The sequence below is a fragment of the Xyrauchen texanus genome, chromosome 31, assembly GCF_025860055.1.
Source record: "Xyrauchen texanus isolate HMW12.3.18 chromosome 31, RBS_HiC_50CHRs, whole genome shotgun sequence".
Lineage (NCBI taxonomy): Eukaryota > Metazoa > Chordata > Actinopteri > Cypriniformes > Catostomidae > Xyrauchen > Xyrauchen texanus.
The window spans coordinates 7,671,992-7,682,121 of NC_068306.1; the positions used below are offsets into that span (position 1 = coordinate 7,671,992).

Consider the following 10,130-nt stretch of genomic DNA (forward strand, 5'->3'; position numbering starts at 1 on the left):
CTGTAAAAAAGCCAACTTACAAAAAGTCCTCCCAATAAACATAAAACAGTAAATTGAACTTAGATATTTTGATTGGAAGTGTTCATGCATGATACTAAGTTCATTCAACAAATTAGTTCCTTGAATGTTAAAAACGTGCAATGTTTTGTTGATCTTACTAAGTTGTTTTCGTTTTCATTGAATCTCGCGATTCTCGTCAGCGCGTGCGCAGTTTGAGACATAAGCTACTTCAACACGGAGTTTCAAAAAGTTGATGCAGGAGGTGAGAAGACGACAACAGCGCCAGCGGTTTCCAGAAGTTGATGCTGGTGAAAAGTGGATGACAGCGTCCTGCCTAATCAATTCCGATTTTTTCCTGCACAATAACTAGTATGTATTAATCATAATCGCCTATGTTATTTGTCATATAGATGTATTGTGCTCTTTACAAACTGATGGTGTAACGTAATCACTCCTGATGTGAAGGAGTGGTGTCGTCTGATCAATCCAGCTTTTCTTTAAAATAACTGCTGTGAATCATTTTTATAATCGTCTGTATGTTATTTGAAATATTTAACGAATATTGTGTTCTTCACAAACTGACGGCCTAATTTCATTTCACAGTGTGTTACTGATTTCGCACACTTTTTGGTCCTTTTCGATGCTGATGTGAAGGGTCGTCGTGCCTGATCAATCCAGCTTTTCTTTAAAATAACCGGTGGGTATTAATCATTTTTATAATCGACTGTATGTTATTTGTCATGTGATTTTGCGCTTTTCCCAAATAGACGGCCTAAAGTTACTCTAATTTAGCAGTGTTTGTTACTGATTTCGCACACGGGAAATGTTTCAATCGTTTTAATAATAAGGTCATAGAGCATCTGCAGATTTTATAAACAAAATATATATTTTTTTATTTTTAGGTGACTGACATTACCTCACATCGGAAAAGAACAGCTCTTAAGGGATTGCCAATTTTTCTGCGTGAGAAGCCAGCATGTTTACTCAAGATGTGCCTGGTAAATTTCCATTTCTAAATCCTTTTTTTATACTATATTTTACATGTATTCAGGTTACTTACACAACAACGATGATGATAATAATTATTGTTATATGTAAATGTACATTTCCATTAATCCCCCTCCCCATTATTCTCCCAGGATACTGATCCTGTGGACCACTGCACCAAAGGTGTAAAGATTGGAATTCTTACTGTGGTCGAAGATGATGTTGCTGCCGTCACATCACTGCCAAATGTGATCAACCTGGCCATAATCCTGGAAGAGGCCATTGTGCTTGAGGACATTCCAGATCTGCCAGCAGCATTCGCATACTTGTTTGGTCTCATGTATGCACTCAACATGGAGTATCCAAAAGAACTTAAGTATACTTTTGAAGTAATACAAAAAATCTTCATGGATCTTGGTGGCATCTGCTCTGCAAGAGTGCAGTCATTGAAGTCTAAACTTTGCTAAATGGACAAATGCATCTGAATGACGTTCTTCCAGTGGCCATTGTTTATTTGATACTTTCATAGTTAATGACTAAAAAACAATACTGTTTTCTTTCAATGCATTCATTAATGTTAAGTATTCACTTATTACAACCTTTGCCTTAAAGAGATGAAAGTTCTTTCATCATTTACTCACCCCCAAATTCACACAGGTTTAGAACAATTTGGGGGTGAGTAAATGATAAAAGAACTTTCATTTTTGTGTGAACTATCTCTTTAAGGCAAAGGTTGTAACAAGTGAATGCTTAACATTAATGAATGCATTGAAAGAAAATAGTATTGTTTTTTTAGTCGTTTTTGTGGGAACTATCCCTTGAGGCTGGAGTTTCTCCTAGAGATTTTTTTATTTTGGGTCGAATTAATTGTGTTTGATTTCTATGTAGACACTGGTACATCCAAGGATCTAGGTCAGTGGATTACAGGCATATCATTGCAATTTTCAATGTTGTTCTGACAAAAAAGTGCTGTGCATTTATAACAGCTGAGTAATGTTTGTGGTTTACTCAGATGCTTTCAATTGTTTTGGGTTCTTGGACACAATAGTAACTTGGTTTTGAGGAACTCTTAGGTTGATGTTAAATTATGCAATACAGTAGTTTTCACATAATTGTTCCTTTAAAAATCAACCAAAAATGTTAAATACATGTGAAAATGTGCCTCATGCCACAAGACAGCTAACGTATTATGGTGTACTTAACACTGTGGATTTCTCTAACATGCATTTGTACCATGCATGGAGTTAAGTGTAAAATGCATAGAGTAAAGAAGTTAAAATGCAAAGTCTGCCATACAGACTTGGTACTGTAATGTTGTTGTTGTGCATTGACACAAAGTGTTTAAATAATAAAAAGTTAAAAGTTATTTTACCCGTGTTATGGTCTGTCTTTAATTTAATTAGACTACTTAAGTAATTAATCTGTCTATATGCCTATAGATAATAGGACTATTTGTGTTCAGTAAACCAAAAATATTTAGTTCTGTTATTTATTAGGTAAACATGACTATTTATGTTGTGACAACTTGCGATGTTAATGTAATATTTTAAGTTGGGTGGACTTTAGTCCCTGATTGTCAAGTTTACTCAAAAAAGCGCTTGCGATAAGTTGCCTTATAATTGAAAGTTGAATCAACTTTTTTTTTTACAGTGTATAAACACGATGAAACAAACTCTGAACTCGGGGAGGGAACACGGACCAGGCTAAACAACATGCAAGAAACGAAAAACAATCGACAGAGACTGCACAAAGAACCGGGGTTTAAATACACAGACAAAGTGGAGACTGAACGAGACACAGGTGGAAACAATGATGAGTGCAGGCAGTGAGGGAGGCCGGGAATTGTGGGAAATGTATTTTAACACACGGACAGTGAGACTCAGGGCGGACAACAGGGAAAACGTGACATGGACCGGGATCGGTGACGGGTGAGATGAAAAATATGGAGCGGACAACAAGGAAACGTGAAATAATCGTGATAGTGAAACTGAGAACAAAGGGCAGACAACACAGGAACGTAACATAACCCCCCCCCTAAAAGGACCGGATTCCAGACGGTCCTACTGCAAACAGAAACCCCACAAAGAACAACAAAAACAAAAGATCCAAGGAGTGAGGGGGTAGACCTGGGGAACACAGACAGGGAAAGGGAGCACAAGGGGCACAGAGACAGACCAAGAAGGCACAAGGGACACGGAGACAGACCAAGGGGGCACAAGGGGCAATTAGGCAGTCCACGGGGGCACAAAGGGAAATGAGACAGTCCACGGGGGCACAAGGGGCAATTAGGCAGTCCATGGGGGCACAAGGGGCAATTAGGCAGTCTACAGGGGCACAAGGGGCAATTAGGCAGTCCACCGGGGCACAAAGGGACAGGTTTAGGAGGCCAGGGAGGTATCGACCGGGCAGGGACATGTTTAGGTGGTCTGGGAGGTGTTGACCGGGCCTGGACAGGTTTAGATGGCCCGGGGGCTGGCCAGAAGGCAAGGGCCGGTTCAGGGGGCCTGGGAGGAGGCCACACGACAGAGGCCGGTTTTGGTGGCCTGGGAGATGGCCGTGGGCCAGGGGCCGGTTCAGGAGACCTGGGAGGTGGCCACAGGACAGAGGCCGGTTTTGGTGGCCTAGGAGATGGCCGTGGGGCAAGGGCCGGTTCAGGGGACCTGGGAGGTGGCCACAGGACAGAGGCCGGTTTTGGTGGCCTAGGAAATGGCCGTGGGGCAAGGACCGGTTCAGGGGACCTAGGAGGAGGAGTGGCCACTGGGGAGGCCGGCGGAACCGCGTGAAGCGGAGCCAAGGAGGACCTCTGAGGTGGAGCCGAGGGAGGCTCGGGAGGCGAAGCCGAGGGAGGTGATGGCTTAGAAGGCTCAGAAGGCGGAGCTGAGGGAGGCTCAGGAGGTGGAGCTGAAGGAGGCTCAGGAGGCAGAGCCGAGGTAGGCGGCGCCGTAGGAGGCTTTAGGAGCGGAGACCTGGAAGGTTCTGGAGTCTCTGGGGGCTGAGCCGTAGGAGGCTCTGGAGGCGGAGCCGTCGGTGGCTCGAGAGGCGGAGCCATAGGAGGCGAGGGAGGTGGCGCCGTAGAAGGTTTCAGAGGCGGAGACCTGGAAGGCTCTGGAGGCGGAGCTGAGGGAGGTGGCACCATAGGAGGTTTCAGAGGTGGAGGCCTGGAAGGCTCTGGAGGCGGAGCCAAGGGAGGCTCAGGAGACGGAGCCGTAGGAGGCTCAGGGGGCGGAGCCGTAGGAGGCTCAGGGGGCGGAGCTCTAGGAGGCTCAGGGGCAGTAGCTGAGGAGGCTCAGGGGCGAGCCGTAGGAGGCTCAGGGGCGGAGCCAGTAGGAGGCTCAGGAGGCGGAGCTCTAGTAGGCTCTGGAGTATCTGGGAGCAGGAGCCAGTAGGAGGCTCTGAGAGGCGGAGCCGTAGGAGGCTCAGAAGGCGGGGCCGTAGGAGGCTCGGGAGTCTCTGGGAGAGGAGCCGTAGCAGGCTCAAGAGGCGGAGCTGTAGGAGGCTCGAGAGGCGGAGCCGTAGGAGGCTCGAGAGGCAGAGCCGTAGGAAGCTCTGGAGTCTCTGGGAGCAGAGCCGTAGGAGGCTCTGGAGGTGGAGCCGTAGGAGGCTCTGGAGGTGGAGCCGTAGGAGACCTGGAAGGCTCGGGAGGCGGAGCCGTAGGAGGCTCGGGAGGCGGAGCCGTAGGAGGCTCGGGAGGCGGAGCCGTGGAAGGCTCGAGAGACTTGAGGCGGGGCCCTGGAAGACTCGAGTGAATTGAGGGGCGGAGCCCTGGGAGGCTCGAGGGACTTGAGGGGCGGAGCCCTAGAAGGCTCGAGGGACTTGAGGGGCGGAGCCCTAGAAGGCTCGAGAGGCTTGAGAGGCGGAGCTCTGGAAAGCTCGGGAATCTCGGAAGGCGGAGCTCTGGAAAGGTCGGGGAACTCGGAAGGCGGGGCTCTGGACGGCTCGGAAGGCGGAGCTCTGGAAGGCTCGGAAGGCGGAGCTCTGGAAGGCTCGGAAGGCGGAGCTCTGGAAAGCTCGGGGAACTCGGAAGGCGGGGCTCTGGACGGCTCGGAAGGCGGAGCTCTGGAAGGCTCGGAAGGCGGAGCTCTGGAAGGCTCGGAGGGCGGAGCTCTGGAAAGCTCGGAGGGCGGAGCTTTGGTAAGCTCGGGGGGTGCTGGCTCTCGGACGGTCGTGGCTACTGGCGCTGGCTCTTGGACGGTCATGGCTACTGGCGCGGGCTCTTGGACGGTCATGGCTACTGGCGCAGGCTCTTGGACGGTCAGGGCTACTGGCGCTGGCTCTTGGACGGTCAGGGCTACTGGCGCTGGCTCTTGGACGGTCAGGGCTACTGGCGCTGGTACGGTCAAGACCACAGGCGCTGGCTCAGGGACGGTCGAGGCTGCAAGCACTGGCTCATGGACGGACGAGGCTGCAGGCTGGTTCAGGGACGGTCGAGGCTACAGGCTGGCTCACGGACATCTGAGGCTACAGGCTGGCTCACGGACATCTGAGGCTACAGGCGCTGGCTCAGGGACGGTAGAGGCTACAGGCGCTGGCTCACGGACATCTGAGGCTACAGGCACTGGCTCAGGGACGGTAGAGGCTACAGGCGCTGGCTCACGGACATCTGAGGCTACAGGCACAGGCTCGCTGGACGACTGAGGCTACAGGCACTGGCTCGGGGACGGTCGAGGACTCAGGCTCGCTCAAAGTGACATGCGTGGGCTTGGGCTCGCTGACCGTGGCTGACGTGGGCACAGGCTCGCAGACCGGGGCAGGCGTGTGCCGGAAGGCGGAAGCCCGTCTTCTCACCCTCCTCTGGGCTGACGAAGTGGGCCGCGCTGGCTCGTGGAAGGTGACTGGCATGAGGGTCGGTTCGCTGACAGGTGGGGCTGGTGTTACTGGGGCCGCCGGAGGTGGTTGAAGGGACTCCACTGTGGATGGCGAGGTAGGGTCCTTTTCGGCAACGCCCACGGTTAACGGTGAGCCGCAGACCCACAAAGTCATCTCCACGAGGCTGCAGAGAGTGTACTCATGCGTTGCCGGTGGCAACCGTTCCCTCAACGAGGCGTTCAGGTTGCCCCTGAAGTAGACCACCAGGGCGGAGTCCGGGTGTCTGAGACGCAAGCCAGCTTGAGGAAGTCGCCTATGTGGTTCAACGCCGGTCGGTCCCCTTGCTTGAGACAAAGTAGCCGATAGTTGGCCTGTTGGACCGCTGGATCCATTCTTTGGTCGATTGTTCTGTTATGCTGGGTGTGGAAGCAGGACAAGACAGACGGAGGTGCGGATCCAAAAGCGGAGTTTATTGAAGATAAACAAATACGAAACAAAAGGTAAACACAAATGAAAGTCCACGAGGGGAAAACAGGAAACTGATGCACACGAAACAGATATAAACACGATGAAACAAACTCTGAACTCGGGGAGGGAACACGGACCTGGCTAAACAACATGCAAGAAACGAAAAACAATCGACAGAGACTGCACAAAGAACCGGGGTTTAAATACACAGACAAAGTGGAGACTGAACGAGACACAGGTGGAAACAATGATGAGTGCAGGCAGTGAGGGAGGCCGGGAATTGTGGGAAATGTAGTTTAACACACGGACAGTGAGACTCAGGGCGGACAACAGGGAAAACGTGACATGGACCGGGATCGGTGACGGGTGAGAAGAAAAATACGGAGCGGACAACAAGGAAACGTGAAATAATCGTGATAGTGAAACCGAGAACAAAGGACAGACAACAGAGGAACGTAACAGTAAGGCTATCAGCCTATAATTAGTGGGCTTAGATGGATCCTTCCCAGGCTTCTTAATAGGAATTATTATAGCTTCTTTCCATGCTTTTGGAAGCCTACCTTCCTCCCATACTCTATTTTATAGTGTCAACAGTTTCCTCATTGCCCCATCCTTAAGATGTCTCAGCATTAAGTACCCTATTTGATCCTTCCCTGGTGATGTAAGAGTACTGGCTGATTTACTTAAAGCTCTTTTCATTTCTTCTAGAGTAAATGGAAAGTTGATTGGCTGATCTTCCATTTCCCCATTCCTTTCCAGTATTTTTTTATATTTTCTCTCTGTTATTTCACTCCTGCTTCTTCCTTCCTCATTTAAGTTCCCTGACCCATGTATCTGGACCAATGCTTTTACCAATATTCGCACTTTATCTATGTCTCTAACTGCTACGTCACCTTCTACTTCTAATACTGGATACTCTCGTTCCTTTCTATAACTTCTACTGGGGTTGATCTTCCTATCTCATTGCAAAAACATTGCCAGCTTCCTCTCTTAGCTTGACTTATTGTTTTCCTCACTACCGCTCGGGCTCTCTCAAGTCAAGTCAAGTCAAGTGTATTTGTATAGCGCCTTTCACAACACACATCATTTCAAAGCAGCTTTACAGAAGATCAGCATTAACAGACAATAAAACTGTTATGTCTATAAAGTCGATGAATCATCATTGTGCAATTTAGATAAAATAAGATTGTTAATCTTGTTTAAAAATAATTAAATAATAGTTGTATTAATAACCCCAGTGAGCAAGCTGTAGGCGACTGTGGCAAGGAACACAAAACTCCATCAGATGTTGATTAATGGAGAAAAATAACCTTGGGGGAAACCAGACTCACTGTGGGGGCCAGTTCCCCTCTCGCTAACATCATGAATATTATGTAAATATTACTTATGTATAGTTAAAATCATGGTTTAAAATGATTACACTAAGTAAGGGTTAAGGGTCAGTGTTTAAACATCGATTGTGTTTGAACTGTAAGATTAATGACCACAGTCTTTGAAGTGCATCTTGATTAATTGCAGGAGTTCACGTAGATGCAATTGTCCTTGTTAATTGGCTGATGAAGGCTTTTGTTGGCAATAGTTAGTCTTTGCATTCCATTTCAAGATCGTAGTCCATCAATAGACCGAGGTGATGCAGGTTGGAGTTGGCATCAGTTCATCCTCTGAAGTCCATCATAATAGATTGAAGTGATGTTTGGCTGGCACCGGCTGAATTTAGTCATCATCATTCAGCAACACATAGCAGTGGAGTCCAACACGAAGCAGGAATGGAGCTGGATCCAGCCGGTTCTGGTGACCTCAGGTATTCAATTAAATGTGTATAATTATGTGTTCTCTTAAAGCTTTATTTCCGTCTCTTATCGCCTTGCTACACTTGTCAGTCCACCATGAAACAGCTTTCCTTTTCATTTTCCCTTTACTTTTTGGTATTGTTCCTGATGCTGCCTCTAGGATTCTTTTACAAAGGTTCTCATTTCATTTCTCAATATCTTGCTTTTCATCAATTACTGTCACTCTTTCCTCACATATTCTCTCCAATTTATTACAATCTGCTTTTTCTTAAACCCACCTTCCCCCTCCTTGTGTTGGTATCTTACCTTGGTAAATGGTCTGCACTTATATAGCACCTTTTTAACCTTAGTGGTATTCAAAGCGCTTTACACTGTGACGCATTCACCCATTTACACACACATTCATACTCCAATGACGGCAGAGCTGCCATGCAAGGCACTAGCAACTTGGGGTTAAGTGTCTTGCCCAAGGACACTTCAGCTTATGGAGTCATGTGGGCTGGGAATCGAACCACCAACCCTGCGATTAGTGGCCGACCCGCTCTACCACTTTGAGCCACCAATTACATTTTCTAGTCAAATAATTAGACACTAATGTTAAATCCAGCTCTGATTCCAATCTGGTATAAACATCTAACGTAATCCCTCTCCCATCGTTCAGACATACCAGTTCCTTTTTCTCCATAAAATGTTCTACTACCTTTCTATTTGCATCTATGTTCCTACCACCCCAAAGTGTATTATGCACATTTAAGTCCCCACAACATATTACTCTTTGTCTTTCTTGTCCCTGTACTTCCAACAATCAAGTACCACAACTTCTAGATTTATTTATCATCTTTGTCAATTTTAATGGATCACCAAAACTTATGATATATATTGGGGATATTTTTTCACTCTGTTCATCTGGTTCTTCTGAACCACTTCTATCCTTCCTTTTTACCCCTCGTTTACTTCTTATCTCTTTCCAACTTTCCCTATGAGATCCACTATTTTCTCCTTCACTTCCTACTCCCATACTTCCCTCGATATCCCCCCATGCCTCTCTGTTCCATTCCCGGAGCAGTTGTGCCTCCCCGCCTTTCCCTTTCTACTTCCCGCTGACGACTATGCCATCAGCCTCTCCCCAACGGCAGGGCTGGACTGGTAATCTGACATACCTGGCATTTTCCCAGTAGGCCGAATGGGCCGCTAAACGGTGCCACGATATGCAGAAAAGGCCAGCGAACCCACTTTCGTTGTCAAAACTACTTTCATTGTCTAAACAACATGAGGGTGAGTAAATGACAGAATTTTCATTTCACTATACATAAATAAGTCTCTCTCACAACCTACGGTCTTAGGGAAAGAATAAAGACAGATGTTGGAGCCGTGGCATAGTGGTAAGTGCATGTGCTCCTAATACATCTGGATGAGAGAAAGTGGTGTAATTTTGAGAATTGATTTCCTCCTCACCTCTCAAAAACCAAGTTCTACTGTGTACCCTGTGTTCTACCCCAACTCATGGTACATTTGTTTTGATCCATTGTCCATCATTCGGAATTCTGTGGCGGAGTGACGGGTAATAGCTCTGCTGTCAATGGCTTTTATTTCCCAATGGCAAGACACACAATTTAAAGCATCAGTATTGACAAGTTGTAAAATGATGGACAGTTTATAAGGTTAAGTTGAAATTACAATAAAAAATGAGCCTACAGAACTAAAAGTACATAAATAAAATGTTTTGCCAACAAAAAATCTGAAATTGCAATCAAATGTGGCACTTGCCCATGCAAAAATTGCCACAAAGATGGTAGTGTCATAAAGTAGAATTGCCAAATTTGCATGGCAAGGCATATCTTTTACATAGTGCTAAACTAAGAGAACTACGTGCTACAAACATTGTTTTACAATGATCTTTTCATTCATCATTCAACAGAAGCCTATTATCACATGCTTATAGGAAAATTAGATGGTGGACTCCCCTTACTTGCATACATCAATGTTTAATGGCTTTTCGGTTTCTCATTTGAAGGTGCTGTGAGTGAATTTTTATTTATGTATTTTCTTTTATGAAATGACATGCAGAAATATCACTGA

At 46.8% G+C, this 10,130-nt stretch overlaps 1 long non-coding RNA gene across 1 annotated transcript; it reads left to right on the forward strand.

The window, feature by feature from the left end:
• Positions 1-633: 633 nt before the first annotated feature.
• On the forward strand, positions 634-1,486 carry LOC127624857 (uncharacterized). The gene is made up of 3 exons (XR_007968229.1): positions 634-697; positions 903-998; positions 1,140-1,486. It is a non-coding gene; the product is annotated as an uncharacterized LOC127624857 (long non-coding RNA).
• Positions 1,487-10,130: the final 8,644 nt, after the last annotated feature.